The following is a 23,782-nucleotide window of genomic DNA, read 5'->3' on the forward strand; positions in this document are numbered from 1 at the left end:
TTCTACTCTTTGCTTCTATGAGTTTGATTGTTTTAGATTCCACATATAAGTGAGATCACTTGTCTTTTTGCGTCTTGCTTATTTCCCTTACTGTACTCAAGGTTTATCCATGTAATCATAAATGGCAAGATTTCCTTTTTTCATGGCTACTTAATATTCTACTGTATGTGTCTATATGTATTTCATATTTTTTATGCATTAATGTTTTGATGTATATTTAGGTTGTTTCCGTGTCTTGGCTTTTGTGGGTAATGCTGCAATGAACATGTGGGTGCAGATATCTCTTTGAGATACTGATTTAATTTCCTTTGGGTATATACTCAGAAGTGAGATTGCTCGATCATATGGTAGTTTTATTTTTAATATTTTGAAGAATCTCCATACTGTTTTCCATAATGGCTGTACCAATTTATATTACCACCAACACTACCCAAAGGTTCCCTTTTCTCTAAATTCTTGCCAACACTTACTATCTTTTGTCTCTTTGATAATAGTTGTTCTAACAAGTGTGAGGTAATATTGCATTGTAGTTTTAATTTGCATTTCCCTGATGATTAGTGATGTTGAGCACATTTTCATTTACCTGCTGGCCACTTGTATGCCTTCTTGGAAGAGTTGTTTATTCAGATCTTTTACCCATTTTAAAATCAAAAAAAATTTTTTTACTATTGAATTATATGAGTTTCTCATATATTTGGATATTACCCCTTACCAGAAACAAGGTTTGCAAATATTTTCTCCCCCTCCATAGGTTGCCTTTTGACTCTGTTGATTGTTTCCATTGCTGTGCAGAAGCTTTTCAGCTTGATGCAGTCTCATGTAACTCATTTTCTTTCATTGGTTGTATTTTTGGTGCCATATCTAAAAAACTGTTGCAAAGAGAAATGCCAAGAAGATTTTTTCCCCTATATTTTCTTCCAGGATTTTTACTATTTTAGGCCTTACATTTAAGTCTTTAATTCATTTTATTTGATTTTTGAGAATGGTATCAGATAAGGGTCCAATTTTATTCTTCTGTGTTTTTCCAAGACCATTTACTGAAGAGACTATCCTTTCCTTATTGTGTTTTCTTCGCACTCCTGTCAAAGGCCAGTTGATCTTAACAGTGTAGATTTATTTTTGAGCTCTCTTAATTTATTCTGTTTGACTGTGTATCTGTCTTTATGCCAGTTCCAGAATGTTTTGATTTCTGTAGCTTTGTAGTATATTTTAAAATTAGGACGTATTATATTCCAGCTTTTTCTCTTGCTCAAGATTGCTTTGGCTATAAGGAGTCTTCTGTGTTTTCATATGAATTTTAGGATTGATTTTTCTATTTCTAAGAAGGATGTAATTGAGATATTAATAGAGATTGCGTTGAACCTGTAGATCATTTTCAGAAGTATGTCCATTTTAACAATATTAGTTCTTTCAGTCCATAAACAAAGGATACCTTTCTATTTATTTGTGTCTTCTTAACTTCTTTCATCAATGTTTTATAATTTTTAGTGTGCGAGTCTATCACCTCTTTGGTTGAGTTATTTGCCAAGTTTTGTTCTTTTTGTTGCTGTTGTAAATGGGATTAAAAATTTTTTTTCTGCATAGTTTGTTATTAGTGTTAGTGATTTTTGAATGTTAATTTATATCCTGCAACTTTACTGAATTAGTTTTTCAGTTCTAACAGTTTTTGTTGTAGTTTTTGCTGAGTCATAAGAGTTTACTACATAAGTGTGTCATCTGCCAACAGAGATAATTTTACCTCTTCCTTTTTGATTAGGATGCCTTTTATTTCTTTTTCTTGTCTAAATGCTCTCACTATGATTTCCAACAGTGTGTTGAATAGAAGTGGTGAGAGTAGGCATCCTTAACTTGTACCAGGAAAACTTTCAGTTTTCCTCATTGATTATGGCATTAGCTGTGGACTTTTCATATATCAGCTTTCTCATGTTCCTTCTATATTTGTTTTGTTGAGAGTTTTTTATCATGAATGGATGTCAAATGCTCTTTTTGCATCTACTGAGATAATCATGTGGTTTTAGTCTTTTATTCTGTCACTATGGTGTATCACATTGATTGACCTGCATATGTTGAACTGTCCTTCCACCCTGGGGGGTAAATCCTGCTCAGGCTCTATAATCCTCTTAAAATACTATTGATTAGATTTTGGTTTTTAAACATTATTTTTAATTCTGCACTGGGATCTCTTTAAATATGCATCTGTGTATCTATTTACCTCACTATCTATCACAATTCAACATGATGCTGGCTAAATCCCATTTCAAACAATTTATTGAAACTCCAAAAAGATGCTTTAAATCAGTCTCTACTATAAAGTGATTTAGTTTTACTTGAATTTGAATACCAACCTGTGACTTAGTGGATAATTGACTTTGGTTAGCCACTTAACCCTGTGTTCTCCATTTCCTCATCTACAAAGTGAGAACAATGTTCCTTACCAAGTGCTTTGAAAATACCAAATGAAATAATGTATATGGAAGTGCTTTACAAATAGAAGTGCTATATAATGTTAATTATTACTTTTATTTTGGGGTAGATTATAGGATTTAGAGCTTTATGTCTTTAAATACCTCCTAAAAGTTGCTTGCAAGGTTGCAATAGGAAAATTATTTACTTGTGTAAATTCTTCAGTTCTTTTAAGCATTTCTATTATTTTAGACTTTATTCAGGAAAAAATGATTAGCTGTGAGAGGTTTTAAATAAGAGAGTGATGTAATTATCCTATGCTTTGAAAGGTCACTCAGGCTGCAGTGTGAAAATGGAATGCGTATGAGTGGGAGTGGTGGCAGAAAAAGTGAGATGATGATGTAGGGAGCTGTAGGAAGGAGATAATGGCATTTTGAATTTAGAAGCAAAGACTAATGGAACTGCCAGTTTTTGCAAAATTTTGAGGGGGCAGAATCAACAAGATGAGGGAAAAGAAGAGTTATAAACAACATCAGGTTTTCGGCTTGATCATCTAGAGGGAATTTTGCTGCTTTTCATGGGGTTGGGAAACACAGAAAGAGGAACACATTTGTGGAATAAGTTATTGGTTCATTTTTGTGCAAGTGGAGTTTGAGACGCTTAAATGGATAAATGTCCTTGCAATTGCATAACTTTTCTGGAACTTGGGAGGATACTGAACTAGTGACGGTAATTGCAGTCATGAGAATGAGGTTATTTAGGGAGAGAGTCTGTAGACTAAAATAGTAGAAGTTAAGAGGTTATGAACATTTAAGTGATGAACAGAATAGGTCTATTTTCTGCCTATCCCATCAGAGAAAAAGTAGCCAAGATCATGAGGAAACGGTGGCACTGCTTACATCAAGGGAAGACAGAGTTTTACATAAGAAAGAGTGTCAACAGTGTTACATCCTACAGAGCCATCAAATAAGACCTGCATGTGTCTATTGGATTTACCAAAATAGAGGTCATTGGTCATAATAGTTAGAGCTATGTTAATGAACTGATGGTAGAAACCTGATATAAAGGGATTGAGAAGTAAATAGGAGGTGAGAAAGTGGAGACAAAACAAGTGTCAACTCAGTTGTGGCTGCCATGTAGTATGTGCTTATTTGTTGAATAAATGAAGATAAATGAGAGACAAGGCAGACGTGGAGAAAGAGATAGTCTTTTTTTTTTTTTTTTTAATACAACAGAAATATAAGCATGTTTAAATTTTATTTGGATGAATGACAGAACAAGAGAAAATACCATTATAGGAAAAGGAGAGAAGGAATAAACAGAAAGAGGTCCCTAAGGAGGAAGTTGTGTTTGGATGCAGAGCACTTCAGGGAGGCATTAGTCCAAGGGAGCTGACACCTCTTTGCTGTGAGAGGAAGAAAGGAAAAAGATTAGGTATGGCTGCAAAAAATTTGAAGTGGTTTCCTTCTGGTGGCTTCTTCTATTTTTCTCTGTAGAGGAGGAAGGAATGATAAGGGATTTTGCAGTACCTGAAGGTAATGAAGAGGTTTGAAATACATGCTTTGAACAGTGAATGACGAAGCGTTTTGATGAAGGAAACATCAAAAACCTTGGCAAGCAGCACTAGCATTTTGTCAACACTGGAGACCTAGAATGTGTTGTGATACCAATGTATCTAGTTGGGCAATTTTTAAAAAATGAGATATAGTTCATTTACATATTATATTAGTTTCAGATGTACAACATAGGGATTCAATATTTGTAAAGGATATATTCCTTTTATAGTTATTATAAAACATTGGCTATATTCACCATGGTGTACAATATACCCTTGTAACTTATTTTATACAAGGTAGTTGTAACCCTTAATACCCTGCCCATATCTTGCCTGTCCCCACCTCTTTCTCCCCACTGGTAACCACTGGTTTGTTCTTTATATATGTGAGTCTATTTCTTTTAAATTATATATAGAATAATTGACCATAAGTGTATGGCTTTATTTCTGGACTTTCTATTCTGTTCTACTGATATATGTATCTGTTTTTGAGCCTGTACCATACTGTTTTGAGTACTGTAGCTTTGTAGTATGGTCTGAAATCATGGCATGTGATACCTACAGCTCTGTTCTTCTTTCTCAAGAGTGTTTTGGTTATTCATGGTCTTTTTTGTTTCTATAAGAATTTTAAAATTGTTTGTTTTACTTCTGTGAAAAATGCCATTGGTATTTTATAGGGATTGCATTGAATCTGTAGATTGCCTTGGGTAGTATGGTAATTTTAACATTATTAATTCTTCCAATCTATGAACACAGTATGTCTTTCCATTTGTTGTGTTATCTTCAATTTCTTTCATCAATGTCATATAGTTTTCAAGTACAGGTCTTTTACCTGATTAGGTAGGTTTATTTCTAAGTATTTTATTCTTTTTTTGATGCAACGATAAATGAGATTGTCCCCTTAATTTCTCTGTCTGATAGTTTTATGTTAGTATATAAAAGTGCAACAGACATCTTTATATTAATTTTGTATACTACAACATTACCAAATCTGTTGAGGAGCTCTAGTAATTTTTTGGTGTTGTCCTTAGAATTTTCTATGTATAGTATCATGTCATCTGCATACAGTGACAGTCTTACTTCTTCCTTTCCATTTTGGATTCCTTTTATTTCTTCTTCTTTTTCTGATTGCTCTAGCAAAGACTTCCAATACTATGTTGAATAGAAGTGGCCAGAGAAGGAATTCTTGTTTTGTTCCTGATCTTAGAGGACATACTTTTAGCTTTTCTCCTTGAGTACGATGTTAGCTGTGGGCTTATCATATGTGGCCTTTATTATGTTGAGTATGTTCCCTTTATGCCTACTTTCTGGAGAGTTTATATCATTAATAAATGTTGAACTTTGTCAAAAGCTTTTTCTGCATCTGATTATTTGATTTTTATTTTTCAGCTTTTTATGTGGTATATCACACTGATTGATTTGCAGATACTGAAAAATTCTTGCATGTCTGGGTTAAATCTCACTTGATTATGGTGTATGATCCTTTTAATGTATTATTGGATTCAATTTGCTAGTATTTTGTTCAGGAATTTTGCATCATCAGTGATACTGGCCTTCAGTTTTTTTTTTATGATATGTTTATCTGATTTTGGTATCAGAATGATGCTGCCCTCATATGTTCCTTCCTCTGCCATTTTTTGAAATAGTTTGAAAACGATAGTTGTTATCTCTTCTTTAAATGTTTGATAGGATTTATCTGTGATGCCATCAGGTCCTGGACTCTTTTTTATTGAGTTGTTGTGTAAATAGTTGTAATTTTGATGTGCCTCTGAGAGGAGGTGAGGTCTACTCTGCCACTTTGGGAACTCTTCCTCATCTATTTGTGCAGCTTTGCTTGAAATGTCTACCAGACTCTGGGTGCAAGCCCAGGGAGAGAAGTTGAGTTGATTCAATATTGGCATTTAGTTAGGAACAACTAATGGAAGGAAAACAGAAGTATCTTCTGTTACAGATGTTATCTGTATAAGTATTACAGATCTGTCAAGAGAGTTGTTGATGTGATGAACCATGAAGTCTAGGGAAAATAGAGAAGAAAGTAAAGGCTGAAGATAAGACTTGTGTTCCTTTCTCTTATGATTTTCATAATAACATTCTCTTTTCTCTAGCTTATTGTATAAAAGGAAGTATACGTATAACATATAAAATATGTGTTAAGTGTTTATGTTATAGGTAAGGCTTCTGGTCAACAGTAGGCCATTAGTAGTTAAGTTTTTTGGGAATCAAAAGTTATATTCAGATTTTTGACTATGCAGGGAGTAAGTACTCTTAACTCCCACATTGTTCAAGAGTCAACTGTATATTCTATATATTATATTATTTTATGATTTCTTAACTGAACATTACCAGACTTAAAGAACTTTCTCCTTCTATGCCTTATGGCAATATTGTTCCAAAAGGAATTTTGTGCTTCTAACTAGATTATTTACTGTTCTGTTCTTGAAAGGTCATAGACTTCTTTGCTGCTACTGACCTTGATTCCTTATGGACAGAGAATTTTGAGGGAGTTGTTTATTTTGACACTTGAAGGTAGTCGATCTTCCATCAGGAATTCTACTATAAAAGGAATTTTGTGTCTGACATAAGATTTAAAGATTCTGCTTTGTTCTTCTGACTTTTTTCTTAGAAACATAGTTCTGTACCCTCTGTATTGCAAAGTTAATCTTTTTTTTTCTGCTTTTCTAGCACTGGAGAAATCTTGTTCATAACTTTCCACAAAGGAAGTGTTAGTATTTCATAAAAACTTTTAAGTTATCTGTATTTATTTGGAAAGAGGCTGCGATGGTTAATTTTATGTGTCAACCTGGCTGGGCCCAGTGGGTACCCAGACATTTTGGTCACATGTTATTCTAGATGTGTTTGTGAGAGTGTTTCTGTAGGAGATTGATTTTTAAGTTCGTAGACTAAGTAAGGTAGGTTGCCTTCCCTAATGTGGGTGGATCTCATCCCATCAGTTGAAAGACTGAAATGAACAAAAAGGCCGAGCCTTCTTTGAATAAAGGGGAATGCTTCCTGCCTGACTGTTTCAGTTGGGATATTGGTCTTTTCCTGCTTTCAAAGTTGGATTGAAAAATTGGCTTTTCTTAGGTCTGCAACCTGCTGGCTTTTAGACTAGAACTTATACTGTTGGCTCTCCTGGGTGTCAGGCCTTTGAACTTGAACTAAAACTGTTTCACTGGGGCACCTGGGCCTCCAACTTGCTGACTGCAGATCTTGGGACTTCTCAGCTTCCATATAATGTGAGCCTATTCCTTATCATAAATACCTCTCTCTATATAGATATGTTGATTTTTTTCCTCTGGAAAATCCTCACTAATACAGATGCCAAATGAATATAAGTTACATTCTCAAAATTTGGGGGTTTTTTTGAATGGAAGGTAGGGGAAGGTATATATCTGTGGGAAGAGAGTGTGAATATAGATGCTATTTTATGTTTTACAGAATCTCTTCTCAGCTGATGTCTTGAGTGGTCCATATTAAATGAGACTATATAATAGATGCTCACATTTTAAATCTGAACTATGACTTACTCATTTTATAATGTAGAGATAACTACCTTTTATGTTTTAAAGGTTTGCTGTCCTATTGATCTATTCAGTGTGTTTCAGTGTGTTTCATTATAAATGATTGCTTCAGATAAATGACTAGAAAATTATTTTGATAAAAACTGTGTTTTCTTTTTCCTAATCTATCAAATATTTATGTCTCTTCTAAGAATTATGACAGACATGGAATTCAGTATTCAGATTAAAGTCCTTCTTTTCCTTTTGGATCAGATGTCCATGAGTCTGTGATGTCTTCCTTAAAATTTTTTTTGATCTATTATGATCTGACGTTATTCTCAATACTTTCAAGAAATGCTTTGCAATATAACTTATTTATTGGAAAATAAAGATGTTCATTTAGTAAGTAGGTAGTCTGATAGATCAGAGATCTTAGAGTCAATCCTAAATATAAGACTTTCTCATACTGATAATAATTTTATTCAACTTCTCAACCAGTGAAAATCTTGTTTTGAACTACTCTGCAGATTTCAAGTTATATGAATTCTTTCAGGCCAAGGTGATGTATTAGTTCACTGAGGAGGTAAATTAACAAATGTTACTTCTAACACAAATTTTAAAAGGGATCATGGTGCTTTTGAGAACTTGAATTTTGTTTTATTTTTGGTTTCGGTCTTGAAGAAAGATACATCCGTTTGTTACTTGGTTAAAAAATGGTGCAGGTATATAGAAAACATATGTTCCAAGAATTTTAAACAAATTCACAAATAAAGATTTATCTTTCGTTCTGCTCCTTTTTTTCTGTAACTATTTTTTTTTAATTCAGCGTCCGGTCATGAGCATTGAGTTGTGCATTTGATCCTGAATTTTTACTCCAGCATATGATTTTGTTTCAGTGTTTGCTCACACTTGGTGATGCTAGTTGCTGAATCACTAGTGGGGACCAGTTTTAGCTTTGAAAATCATGATGTAGCTTGCTATTCAGATACCATTTTAACCTGGAAAATCTGTTTATTTGCTTTTCTCAAATTCCCAGAAACACTCTGGAAATATTTTTATGGCTTCCAAGTTACAATTATTAGATGATGGTGAGGTACCTTGATTTGATATAAAAGGATATTTTTAGCAAGGCTGTCCCTAGGGCATACAGGGTCTTATGTGTTATGGACAGAATTATATTCCCCAAAATTCATGTGTTGGAACCCTAATCACCAATGTGCTGTGTTTGGAAATGGGACTTTTAAAGAGGTAATTAAAGTTAAATGAAATCATAAGGGTGGGTCCTTATTTCAATATGACTAGTATTCCTATAAGAAGAGGAGGAGACACAGAAGGGGCACACTCACAGAGAAAAGGCCATATGGAAACACAGTGAGGAGGTGGACGTCTGCAAACATAGGAGGGAGCCCTCACCAGAAACCAGCCCTGCTGGGGCCTTGATCTTGGGCTTCCAGCCTCCAGAACTGTGAGAAATAAATCTCTGTTGTTTGAGCTACCAGGCTGTGGTATTTTGTTATGGCAGCCCTGGCAGACTAATACACCAAGCAGAAATTTTTTATGAACCACCTCTTCAGGTGAAATGCAGTGTTCCTAGCTCATTTCATCTTATTAAGAGAAAAAGGTAGTGGAGCTGTTGGTACTCACAACGTCACAGCTCTTATTGTACTGAAACAGTATAGATCTTGCTTCTGCAGTTTCCTGATGCCACTTATTTAATGCTGGTTACATAACTACTAATGAAGCTGCGTCATCCGTCATGCCACCTGTGAATACCGGCATCCCCTGACTCAGAGATTGTCACTATCCTTCTTTGATAATGATCACAAATGCAAGACTTAGCCAGAGAGTGCAGGAAAATGTGAAGCATTCATAATTCATTTTCTGGACATATCAAATGTATCTTTTCAGAAGTTTATAGAGTAAGCATAGAGCAACACATCTTCCAACCACGTTTTCATGAACTCTTTAGGCTATAATCACTGCATTCCTAGAAAGTAGTCTTTTTGATGGTGACCCCACTCCTATCTTTTATGCTTTTCTGTCTTTCCCACACTGCCACCAGTGGAAGGATAGCTGAGGTGCTGAGAAGAGCAGTCCTGGATGTAAGGAATGTTGTCACCACAATGGGAGGCAAGAGAGGATGTTAATGGAAGGAAATTGTTGGTATTAGCAAGCAACGGTATCAAAAGGCCTTCAGTGGAGAGGGGCACAGCCATCTGTGGGCAGATCAAGGAGGGGTGAGGTATGTGTGGGCATGGAGTAAATAATGCTTGCCAGCACCATGTCACTCTTGTGCAGTATAGACTGAGGCAGCACTGGTGGAATACCAACCAGTAAAAACAATGCATGTGCAGATGGCTCAAGGCCAAGGATCAGAAGCCTACATTCCAAATTCATTCATTGTGATACCTAAGTGAGATACCTTGAATTGTGTACCACAACAGTCGATGGGAGTGACCCTGGCACTGAAACCCTCCATGGGGACATGGCATCACCCGAAAGGTGTAAGTCCCAGAGGTCCTTTGTGTCTCTAGTTGACTGCATGCTGTAGAGGGGGCCAGAGTCTCAAAGGACAGAAGCAGAGCCAGGTCCTCCACAGATCCCCATCCCATCCAGCTCAGGCATGCTGCTTTGATGGTATGGCCAGCACCAGCCAGTCCCAGATACTGAAAAAGAACTTAACATATTTTGAGGAAGGCATCCAAACTCTGGCACCCCTGAGGCAGTGCTTGCCTGGGTCTAAGGGGGTACTGGTCTTCAGCACCATGCAAATGGTGGTCTGTGTTTGGCAACTGGTCAGCCTGGCCTTCCCTTTTCCCACTTCTGTTCATTTGTCTCTTTGTAGATATTTTATCAGTACTACCGACGCCTTCTCAAATTACACAGGTTTTGCACTACAGTCTACACAACACTAAACATCCCCCTCTTCCTCCCCAAAAAGCAAGCAATTAATGTTTGACTTCGTAACAGTATTTTCTTCTGTTATAAATATGTCATGTCTTCTTTCTTATGAATACTCTTATGTATATTGTAATATATTAAAAACACAAGTGTACTGCTTTTTTAAACTGTGCACTTTTATTTAGTGATTTTATTTTGGTGGGGAGGTAATTAAGTTTATTTATTATTAGAAGAGGTACTGAGTATTGCACCTAGGACCTTCTGCATGCTAAGCATGCACTCTACTACTTGAGCTATACCCTCCCCCCTTGTACTACTTTTTTTTATTGCTACTCTAACAAATTACTAGACATTTGATGGCTTAAACAATACAGATTTTTTATCTTAAAGTTCGCTAGGTCAGAAGTCTGACATGTGTCAGTGAGCTAACAAAGTGTAGTAAAGCTGTGTTCCTTCAAGCAGCCCTGGGGTACAATCTAATTCCTTGCATTTTCCAGTTTCTAAAGGCGGCCTGCAATCTTTGGATAGTGGTTCCTTCTTTCATCTTTGAAGACCAAAATATATCAGCTCACCAACTTTCTCTGATTTGCAGCCTGGGAAAAGGTCTTTGCTTTTAAAGACCCATCTGAGGAGATTGGGTCCTCTTGAGTAATCTAGGCCAGTTTCATTTTTAGTGCCCTGCAATACAATTTAAATGATACAATACCCATAATCATTACTGAGAGTTTCCTTTTTATTCTATGAACTAAAAGATGCCAGTATTGACATTTATTTAATATATTTAGTCATGTGTACAGAAAGATTAGAGTCCTAAATTTACCACAACCCCCATACCAAAAGGAAAAGTTCAGCCCCTGGCAAAGAAATATTTAAGGTCATCACCAGAGATGTCTTGTTAATTTGAGTTTGGAATCACTAGAAAGAGAGTAATTATGATTTGTGTCTCAAACCAGGGCTTCCAGAGACTGGTTGACTGGAAACATAGGCCAACAAATGTGGGCGTTTTTACCTAAGAAATTAAAAATGTCTTTCAGTGTCATGAAATCATATAGAGAAAAATGCTCTACTGTCATGAATGTTGGTACTATCCTGGGATATAATTAATAAAATGCCCTCAGACTTGAAGTCAGGAGATTTTTATCTTGACTCTGTCACTAACTTATATAAATAAATTGCTTCACCTGAGCCTCAGTTTCCTACCATGAGTAAATGAGAAACTTGGGATAAGACTATCTCCAAGGTCTCATGTAGTTTTTAAATTTTATAATTTCCTATTAAAAATTATCTTGAAATATACTTTATAGCAATTATGATTTTAAAAGAACTAGTCCCAGCTTAAAATTCATCCTCCTTCAAACCTAACAGAATAAGCGCTCGATACTCCCCCTTGTGTGTTACCATGTCAACTTGCAACTATGTCTAGAATAGCAGTCATATCTCATAGCAGTCCAATTTATGGGTATCACTCTTCCTACTAGGTACTCTGTTTCTCTAGGGCAGGTGCTTGACTTTTTTTTCATTTTGTCTCCAGAATTCAGAATAGGAACAGTTAGGAGGTAGGTCCTCAGTAAATACGATTTGAACAAATTCATTTCAATGTACTATTTCTCAAAGTATGTTTTGTGTACATAATAAATAGTCCACTGAGATACTCTGCAAAGGAGTTACATAATTTCAAGTTTGTTAGATTCTACTTCCTTTCTCTGGATGAATATTTACAATAAAGTGTTTAAGAAGTTCTGCAGAGAAGAAAATGACTTAATTTTGCATAAGCTAGAATTTTGCACACATTGGACTGTAAAATCATTTAAAATGAAAACAGTGATCCATGCAAGATGCTTTGTGAAGCAGTACATTAATGAAGTAAATGTAGAACTCTGATAAATATGATCTTTAGTAATCCTGAAGGAATTTCAAATTCTTAAGAAAATTTTAACATCAGTTATGATATGATCTCTGCCTACCTCATATTAAAATATTCTCTCTGGGCATTATTTCTCTAGTTTCATGGGGCTTCTCAAACCAGCAAATCATTTCTGCTCAGTGCCTTTGTACAAACCTTTCCAGTTTCTCAGACTATTCTTTGCTAAACACATTTTTCATTTCTCTACTGAGATTTCACTTCCTGAAAAAATTCATTATTCTCTCCTACAGAACTGTGTGAATTTCTTTTATAGAATTTATCACAATCGGAACCTTTGTTTAATGTTTGTATTCCTCATTAAACTCTATGACAACATTAGTCATATATATTTTGTTCACCATTTTTACCCAACTCCTAGTCCATAGCATGAGCTTAATAAATACTTTTGAATGAGGATTAATATATTTTTTATGGTAAATATGTCTCTCCCCCTGTAGATGATAATGTGCAAGAGATTACGGATCATATTTGTTTACTGCTGTATTGCAGTAAATATGTGTGCAGGAAGTCATGTTCAATAAATAGTTGTTGAGTAAACTAGTTGTTTATTTTACCAGTTTGAATAAACTATGTTGAATGATGAATGTTTTCTCCCCAGTTTTATTGAGGTATAACTGACGAACGAAATTGTGAGATATTTAAAGTGCACAACAGGATTTAATATATGTATATATTGTGAGGGGATTCTCCCCCTCCATCAAGTTGATTAACACATCCATAACCTCACATATTTGCCTTTTTATTCTTAGTTGAGGGTATTTAAGTTCTAGTCTCAGCAAATTTCAATTATACAATAGAGTATTATCACTATAGTTACTATGTCAGAGCATATTCATTTTCAAACAGAAAGTTTATATTCATTTTCCAACCTCTCTCCCTACCACCCCCCCACCCCTCAGCCTCTGGCAACAACTTTTCTATTCTGTTTCTATGATTTCAACTTTTTCTTTCTTTCTTTTTTTTTTTTTTTAAGATTCCTCACATAAGTGATACCATGAGGTATTTGTCTTTCTCTGGTTTATGTCACACAGCATAATGCTCTCCAGTTGTTCCATATTGCTGCAAATGACAGAATTTCTTTCTTTTTTGTTTTAAGGCTGAATAATATCCCATTGTGTGTGTATGTGTGTGTGTGTGTGTGTGTGTATGTATGTATGTATGTGTATGTATATGTGTATGTATATGTCACATTTCCTTTAGCCATTCATCCATTGATGGCCACTTAGGTTGTTTCTATACCTTGGCTGTTAATGAATAATGCTGCTATGAATATGGGAGTACAGATAGCTCTTTAAGATAATGGTCTCATTTCCTTTGGATAAATACCCAGAAGTGGAATTGATACAGGAAAAATGAATGTGGAATGAGAGGATGGTCATGCCCCAGGTCTCAATTGAGTCCCTGGGATGTGCCCTACCATGTGTGGGTCCTTGGTTTTGCACAGGAAAGAATTCAAGAGTGAGCCACAGTTGAGTAAAGGTAGATTTATTTAGAGAGATACATACTGCATAAAGTGCAGGCTGTTTCAGAAGGCAAGAGAAGGGCCACAAGGTGCGGAAGTTGGGTGCTCAGGTTTAAGTAAAAGTAGATACACACTCCATATACAGAGTGCAGGCTGTCTTATTCAGAAGGGAGAGTGGACATGAAATGTGGCGGTTGTTAGTTTTTGTGGGCTCAGTAGCTTCATGTGCTAACAAGTAGGAGGATTATTACAACTACTTTGAGGAAGGGACTGGGATTCCCAGGAATTGGGCCACTGCCCACTTTTTGACCTTTTATGGTCAGCCATGGAGCTGTCATGGCACCTGTGGGCCTATTATTCACCATGCTAATATACCACAATGAGCATATAATGAAGCTCAAGGTCTACTAGAAGTCAAGTCTCCTGCCATCTTGAGTCTCAAGATCTACTGGGAGTTGAATCTTCCACCATTTTGGTGTTAATTGCTGTGTCATTCCTTGAATGGCTATGCCCTGCCCCCTTCCTTCCTGTTTCAGAATTGCTGGATCATGCTAGTTCTATTTTTAACTTCTTGAGGAACCTCCAAATTGTTTTCCTCAGCAAGTCTACCAGTCTACGTTCCCACCAACAGTGTACAGGGATTCTCTTTTCTCCACATCCTCACTAGCATTTGTTATCGCTAATGATGAACTTTGAATTGTGAACTTTTGGTTACTTTTTGTTCTTTAAAGTACTTATTTAACATTCTAACTGATAGAATCCTAGAAAATAGGATTTTCATGGGAGCATGAGAAAAGAAAAATGAGGCAAAACAAATTGTCTAGTTTTTTCACTAGAACAGAATTTAGCTAGAAATCCAAATTTTATAAAAGACTTTTTTTAATGCTGTTTCTATAGTAAGAAATTCCTATATGAAGTGGAATGTGCAGGAAATAGAAAAGGATTCAGAACTGTGAGAGTTTTATTACCTTATCAAATATTTGTTGAGACAACCAGGGATTTTACAGTGTTCAGATAGATTGGGCATCTGTGTGAGTATCAGAACTACAAAGGATCACAGTTGGCTTTTCATTATTAACATTGCTAATAACATAAACACCAAAGTATCAAGAGACTGTAACAATTTTTTCAAATATAAGCCTCAGGAATTTCATTGTTTCTGAAGCAGATGAGGATAAACAATGGCTTAGCCCCTCTGAGGAAGAGGAAAGCTCGGGCCCAGTGGAATTGTGACTTTGTTCTTATCAGCAGTGCTTACGGGGTACATAGGAAATAGCTCTGTATTTGCTGATCTGTTCTTTTCCTGCTGTACTGATGCATTTCTCTTGCTCTTCCCTCCACTGCCCCCACTTTTCTTATCAGCTTGGTACTTCAGAAAATATTTTAGCCTAATGTGTTAGTCAGGGTAGAAAGTTCAGGAGCTCTTATCTCAAGATTTATTTATTGGGGAAAAATAAACGGAATTAGTGTGTTTAATTTCTCCAGGAAAGTCCTCTTGAGGCAGCTGAGCGTTGGGGGTTGGGGGGATGCCATTCCACGTGCTTTAAAGTAATCATTGCAAATGAGAGCACTTATATAATTGTATGTTCAGCAGTTTCTAATACCCAAGGTGAGCAAATTACAAAGAAAATATTTTTTAAAATATGCAAGAGAGAGGTTAAAGCCAGTCTATTTCCTATTTCTGGGGAATGTATATATATTTATATAAACATAAATAAATATAATCATAAATATAAAATATATTTTTATATATTTATAATATACTTAAAATATATTTATTTATAATATAAAATAAAAATATTTGAAATGTTTGTACATAGGTATAACACATAATAAAATATAAATATATTAAACTATAAATATATAGTATATATATTTATAAAAAATGTCTGGAGGCTTTTAGATGTCTTACAGTCCTGAAGCTCTGAATACTCTGTGAAAGAAAATATGTCCTTTTCTCTAGGGGTTTCTTCTGTCTAAAGTATGAGGTGCAGAGAGCATATCACTGTTTTGCAGTAAATCACACCTATCTGGGTTGTTTTCATTTAACCAGTTTGGGTTTAGAATGTGCTTAATGCTTAAGATCACAACTGATATCCCATTATTGGCTGTTAGATGCTGACTCAAAACTCTTGAATAGGGTTTTCATTACTTGGAAATATCATTCGTTTATTTAGTAAACATTTCCTGAGCTCTGGCTAGGCGACAGGTGCTCGCTATTCGTGAGTTGAGTGCACTGAACAAACAGGCAGAAAGCCCTGTCCTTGTGGGGCCAAATAAAGAGAATATAATGAATGTTTGGTAGTGATTATTGCTGGGAGTCTAAACCAGGGAAGGGAAGTATAAAAGGTCAGTGGTAACCAATGAGGAGATCACTGAGAAGTAGACATTTATGTAAAGACCTAAAGCAAGTGACAGAGCTAGCTATCTTGGGGAGAGCAATCTAGGGAGATGGAAGAGCAACTGTGCTGGCGCAGAGATGGGAGCTCGTCTCTTGGCTTCGAGGAACAGAGAGGCAGCCAGTGTGTTTGGGATGGTGTGACTGAGGAAGCACAGTAAGAGATGAAATCAGAGGGACATGTGGGTCTCATGTTTGGCCTTGAGGTCATAGTAAGGGCTGCATGTTAGAATTATCTGGGGAACTCAGACACCCTGGACCACTTAAATTAGAATCTGTGGGGGATGAACCCAGGCACTGATGGTTTTGGAGTCACTCAATGTGCAATCAAGACTGAGAAGCATGACTCTTTTAGGGGTGAAATGATATGGTCTGAATGGGATGATGGGGTGTCCATTTAAAAATGTTCACTTTAGCTGCTCGTTTAAGAATATTCTGAATGGCAAAGAGAAGAGCAGGAATAATTAGTTGGGAGGTTATTTTAAAATTCCGGGCAAGAAATGGTAGCAGTTGAGGGTGGCCAGAAGTGGTGGAACTCTGGGTATATAATGTTTAAATTGCATCCCCTAAAATTTCTGTCTGCAAGGCTACAGTAAGTAGTTTATATAACTCAAGTATGAGAAATATCCTGGCACTGACTCCTCGGTATCCAGCATAGCTGTGATGGTTCAAAATAAGGGAACATTGGCATCAGAGGTTCTGGAAATGTTCCAGTTCTTGATCAGGATAATGATCTCAGGTGTACTCAGCTTGTGAGAATCCATCAAATCATACATTCCTGATTTCAGCACTTTTGTGTACACATTTTACACTTCCACGTTTAACAAGGTGAAGGAGCCTGTCCTGGAATAGAAGAGACTAAAGAGACTTAAAAATGCAGTGGTGACACGTCTCTCTTGTTCAGTGGCTGCAGGATGGTACAGGTGATTATGAACATTTGGACATCCTTGCTTTCCAACCCCCTGATGAGCTACACTTTTCTATGTGCCAGTTTTCTGCAAAGACCTTTGCCATAATAACAAACTCGTAAGATGTCTGTTCTGTTGTGATGGGGTTACTCAGATGAAGGTCTTTCCCTCCTTGTTAGTATTGAACCTGGTGGGATTGAGACATCTTGTGGAAGTGAGATGAGTCTTTGACTTGGTGGGAGGGGGAAAGGGGCATGTCTAAGGTCACCAGAAGAGCAGAGAAGCCAGTTAACTTGAGAATCTTGCTCTCTTTACTACTGACTTTGCAACATGACCTTATACTTTACTAATACTGCAGTCTTAAAAAATGATTCTGTACTTTGAGGGAGTTCAGAGAAAGTTAATGTTTAAAAAGGAGCATTGGACCCCAAAGACTCAACTAGTGTAACTGGAACACATTCTGGAATGTGCTAGTGTGCACATTTTTATGTATTTATTTTTGAATAGACTTAAGCAAAGTTGGCATTTATAAACAGAAGTGAATACAGTGAAAGATTCCTATCTTGTAGAAAGAATTTGACATGCTAGACATAATTCACTGGGACATCCATTTGTTGAAAATACAGTGCATTAAGAGAGAGCATTTGCAGGGAGTCAAGTCACAGCGAATACATTGGCACTATTTCCTGGCTTTATACCTAGAAAGAGTAAGCTTGGAGGGACTTGCCAGCATTTGCTTGGCCGTGTGAGAAGGGCACTTGAAAGGACAAGTTGGACGTTAGTGCCTTGGTGATATTACAGGGAGCATCATTTGGATAACCACACTCAATTCTATTGTGTTCTCTACTCACGTACTTTAAGAGTTGGTTTTAAAGGTAGAGTTTTTCAGTGCCTGAAAGGGATGCCTATATATGTGTAATTACCCTCCAATGCAGTATCTGATAATCATTACATGTCAGCTAATCAGCTTAACAGCAATCTCAAAGAGGATTTTTGTTTTTTAGAGCCTGCTTTTAAAAGCTTAAGAGGAAGTGGAGAGGAAGTCTTTCCTACACTGAAAGAGATGCAAAGATACCAATCATTGGCTTTTTGCCGGGCTGACAGTGCACTTAACTTCTGCTGCAAATGGATTTTATTGTAATAGGATGATGTGAAGAAGGATGCTTTGCCACACACATGCAGGCAAATATTACACTCCAGGGCTTGTATTAATTGCCATCCAGACCATATGCTCTCCTTAATCACATGCCTTGCCTTGTGAAAACTGCTTTCCCTGGTAAAACCTAGTGTGGCCATCTCTCATTTATTTCCTTTTTAGGATTTAGTCTAGGCACTCAAGCTAATAAGTACTACTACATTTAATGTATTGAAAACATTGCCATTTTCTAGTTCTTACTAGACTTGAAACATATAATAAAACATTGGAGGTTTTTAACATTGTTTATATGTTTGCTTAATTGAATAGAATTTTGTGGGCTTTAAAAATGTGATCAATGTCCATAACTGAAGTTAAAATTAGTTTTCTGTTGCTTTTTTTTAACCCTTTAACTGCTGGGTAAACTTCAGATCATTCTGAACAAAATTCCAAATAGAAGCAGGATTCTTCCCTTCAGTTCTCCCTCTGGGTGCCCAACATGGTCTGTGATTTTTGAGCTTCTGTGGAAATGGAACCTTGAGGATGGGGTTTCCATATTGGGTCTGGATTATCTGAAAGTATTTTTCAAATAAGCTTTTATTTGCTGTAACTATAGGACTAAGATTTCTGAGAACCAAACCTAGAGCCCAGTCCTGAAGTTACCTGAATTTTCATGCAAATTCAGTTCATAGCCTTGTAGATTTTCTTTTGTTGATTACATTCATCTGGAAAAAGTAGAAACCAAAAATTGAGATGCGGGCATAGGGACAGAGCCTGATAAAGCTGAGGACATTGAACTCTTAAGTTCTGAGCCTCCTTTGCTAAGATAAGAGTCTCTTTATCCATTGTTGGTAGTGGTTAGTCTCTACTTGTCTGAAGAACAAGAAGCCTCCTTTTGAGGTAAAAGCCTTGCAAAACACTGCTGATCCTTCTTGGGACCTACCTCCATCTAATGTCTTCTAGATCTATAATCAGACTAAAATCCTGGGGCCAGCTCAGGGGTTCAGTACAAAATATGACACATGAAATAGTGTCATATGCACCAAGATAATTGCAATTTTACCAATTTATATTGACAGAATCCTAGAGTGCAAGTATGGGAATGAATTCTAAGGTAGTTGGAACAGCCTGGGAGAAATAAAATCTTGGATTGGGCTGAATTTGTTGATATGGATGAACTAAGCAGAGATTCTGAATCTAACGTTTTAGCTTAAGTAGCTAGGATGCATCTAAAAGTTTGGTTAGTTTGCTGAAACATGGGTCCCAAGATGACCTCCACTAATTGAAGTTGAAATTTCTGGAGTTCCTTGTACTGCAAAGGAAGATATTCAAAGTTTAGAAAGACTGTGATTCAAGAGTGGGTCTATAATGTAAGACCTGTGTCCCCAATTCTGAACTATGTCCCACAGGAGGGTCCAGAGGATGCTCCTTTCATCAAAGCTCCAAGAAATATATTTGTAAAGGAGCTCAGTATCCCTGGAGAGCTCTGTAGATCCTATTCTCTCTAAGTTAGGACTGATAGTGGGAATGTTGTCATCAAACTGGACTTCTCAAGTTCAAAGGGGATGTTGAGAACCCTGGGTGGCAGAGATCAAAAGGTGGCACCTAATTGCCAGAAGCAAGATGAGTGTAGTTTCCATACTGGACAGCAGAGCTAAAGAAGTAATCAGAATTTGACCTCTAGAAAGATCTTTGATGATCATGGTGTCTATAAAACTGGAATATTTTTATAGTCTCCTATAGCCTTACTTGAATTGTTTAAGTGGCAAGCTCTAGGTCTAGAAACAAAAATCTGACTTGAATAACAAACAGCAATAGAATCATGTCATCTTAATCAGTTCCCAAACTCAATCGATTTCCCAAAATTTCCAGACCCAGAGTTCCTTAAATGAGGAGAAGGCCAGGTCTCCTTGAAGAAGGATCCTTTGACATAGCCAATATTTTATACTGGGAATCTCGACATTCCTCAAAGGGACCTATTGCTACCTACCAGAGTGGTAAATTGAAGAAGGGGAAATAACCAGTGTTTGGGGGAGTTACTGGATACTAGTTTCATGACAGACATTTATTCCTAGAAACCCCAAATGCCATTGGGGTCCACTAGTCAGAGAAGGGGCTTATGGATGCAAGGTAATCAGTGAAGTTTTTATTTGGACATTAGTCGGCCGGTCCTTGAATCCATCCTGCGATTATTTTTTCAGTTTGGGAATGCATCGTCTAAATGGGCATACTAAGCACTTCCAGAGTCCCCACGTTAGTTCCCTGAGCAGAATGATGGCTATTTTGATGGCCATGTGGTAGCCCCTAGAACTTCTATCTACCAAAATTGTAAATCAAAGACAATAGTACATATTTGAGGTCACTGTAGAAAATACAGCCACCATCATGTGCTTGAAAAATGGTGACTCACATCTACACAACTTGTATATTGGCTTCTGCAATAGACAGATAGATCTTGGAGAATGTCAGTGGACTAGCATCCCCTAATTGAGTGTTAACTCCAGTTCTAGCTGCTATTCCTGATGTGGGTTTTTGGGAGGCAAACTGACATACCCTCATAACTTGGTATGTAGCTATTTACTTGGAAAATGCTTTTTTTTTAAAACCCTATATAAGAGCTAGTAGAGATCAGGTAGAGTGGTGAAATGGTCTTTTGAAGACTTTATTACAGTGCCAGCTAGATGACAACACAACACAGGATTGGACAGTGTCCTCCAGGATGTGGTGTGTTCTTTATGTCGGTGTCCAGTACATGGTCCTGTTCTCCTAAAGCCAGGATTTGTGAGTCTTGGAATCAAAGGGTGAAAATGGGAATAGATCCTCTCACAGTTCTCCTAGTGATCCATTAGCAAAATGTTGGTTCCCTGTCCCAGTGATTTTTGGCTCTGCTTGTTTAGAAGTCTCAGTTCCCAAGGAAGTAACGCTTCCATCAGGGACAGAGTACTAGTTCCCTTAAGGTGGGAGTTAATACTGGATACTTTGTGTTTTTCATGATAGTGAATCAACAAGCAAAGAAAGGGATGCTGTCCTGACTGAGGTTGTTTATCTATATTATCAAGAGAATGAGTGTGTTGCTGTGGGGGTTGGAAGGAGTATGTGTGGAATACAGACATCTTTGGCATGCCTCTTAGTACTTCCATCGCCTGTGATAGGAATTAGTGGGAAGACTATAATAATCTAATACCAATGACCCAAATACTTCAGAAATGAAGGTTTGGGTCATCTCACCAGGTGAGGAAACTTGAGCAACCAAATAGCTTCAGAGGCGAAGAGCAAACAGAGGCAACATGTAATGGGTAGTGGGCAAAGGAAGGTGTAAATACAAGCTACAACCACATGACCAATTAGGAATGAGAACTGTAATAGTTACGTTAATTTCTTACTTATTTTTATATGAATTTACTTGCATTTTATATTATCACTTGTAATATATTGATCCATTCTTTTCCATTGCTTCCCCTTCCATTCCTTTACTATCTAACATGAGATGTATTCAGAAGTGGTTAACCTACATTACAGAACATCAAATAGGGTGTATGATGCTGATCTGCTGGCTCATCTCATTGGAGCAGGGCATCATCTGTGCTTGCAGATTCTCCAGGTCTCCTCTCTTACCATCTCTGAGTTCCAGGCCAGGCATGTGTATAGCTCTGTGATGAAGGGTACCAGCTTCATCTGTAGGTCACCAGTGGGATCAAGGTTAAAGCACTGAGAGGCAGACACACACTCCAGTGGTTTAACTTTATCTTTGCAGGCTTCAGTCTGTCTTGTTCTACTCCTCTTTACATCCACCTTTTCTTCTCACTGTGGGTTTTGCTGACCTATAGTGACTTTGGGTTCACCAACCAATGCAGAGGCAACAGCTATTTGTAGATTTCTTCATCAGGGTCCCTTCCTGTTCAGTGCAGCTCGTCCCAACCTTTGTCTTCTGGAATTATACTGCCCTATCTTCTCCCACAGTTGGGAAAAGTCTCACATCTGTAATAAACTTGGGCTGGGTAAAGTCTCATATCTATAAAAAAAAAATCCCTTAATAACACTCAGATTACTGGAACCCTAATATAGCAGTCATCCTGATCATTAATACCAACATTTACCATGTTGCCAGTATTGCTACATTTTAACTTTTTCTAGATCTGAATTTTAAACTATAGACTATATTTATATTATTATTAGGATTTTGGTTTAATTAAATAAAATATTGTTAGCTTTAACAAAATGTGCAACATTTATAACTGTGAGGCTGAGGTTAGGTTTTTACTGTTTCTTCATCCCTCACCTGCTGAACCTAACAGACCATCCTGAACAAAATACGAAATAGAAACAGGATTTTTTCTTTAATTCTCACTCCCTGGAGCCAACTGTGGATTGTGATTTTCTCTCTTAGTTATGTTGTTGACTTTTGGGTGAACCTGTAACTCCTGTGCATGTATTTTCGGAGGTTGACACTGAGTCCAATATTATAGGATCATGGGGAGAAAGTGTCAGCTTTGCTGTGGGGGCTTTTTGTGCCTGAATGGTTAGACCATATTTAAATGCTAGTAGTTCTCCTCAGTATGGGTATTTCATTGTGCCTGGAGCATAGTGTTTTTGCTAGGCCATGGTCCACACATTAGAAAAAGAAATGAGGGGAATTTCTTTCTGCTTTTATCCATTGTAGGTTTGATATGTCACATGACATGCTTCTTAAATTTAGCAGAGCTTAATGCTTCCCTGTACTGTAACTTTCACCCAGGAAGATATCTAACACATAAACCTATTTGGGTCCTGGAGAGAGAATCTTAGGTAGTTTTATCATAGCAGAATCCACTTTTGACTCAAAACCAGTATATCCATATTATATTGTAATAAAAGAATTGGGCTACATGGAAGCTGTTAAATAAATATTGTAATGCAGGGATCCTAACAGTGATCAAAGTTATATCAAATAAGCTTACTATAATGATAGGTTTGCATAAAACCTCATAGGTTCTCTGAATATCATTGTGAACCATCCTTGTTCATACGAAATTTGTAAAAATTGCACTATATTGCATGGAGCTTTATGTAACATTATGTCTGGGACTACAGAAAAAAAAAGATAAAAGATTTTTTATTTCCTCAGAGGTAAAAATTGAGACAGATTTTAACAAGTGAGGGAATGTATTATTTTTGCCATACATATAGGAAAGAAAAATACCTCCTTTTTACATTTGGATTGGAAGTCATTCAAAAGTCAGAAATAAAGAGGAAAAAGATTTCTTGAGCTTTGGCCTAATTAGATGCAGCCATGATCTGGTGTAGCATTCAACCATTCAGTATGTGAACCTAGCTGGGATGAAATACAGCTAAAAAACAATAAAAGTAGGGGGAAAAAAACCCATAATAATAGTTGTCTGTAATGTTTATTAAATTGGTCAAGGACTTGAAAGTAATATCTTTGATAGGTCAGGTCGTAAATTCTCTAAATTTGACAGCCCACTCAAAAGGAAAATGCAGGCTTTCAGACAGCTGCCGACTGTTAAAGAATTTTTATCACTGACTAATCTTACCTTGTGATTTAGGAGATGCTAGGGATTACATGAGGCTTAAGTCAGGCCAGCTTCCATCATTTTAT

This window comes from Camelus ferus, chromosome 7 (assembly GCF_009834535.1).
Source record: "Camelus ferus isolate YT-003-E chromosome 7, BCGSAC_Cfer_1.0, whole genome shotgun sequence".
Lineage (NCBI taxonomy): Eukaryota > Metazoa > Chordata > Mammalia > Artiodactyla > Camelidae > Camelus > Camelus ferus.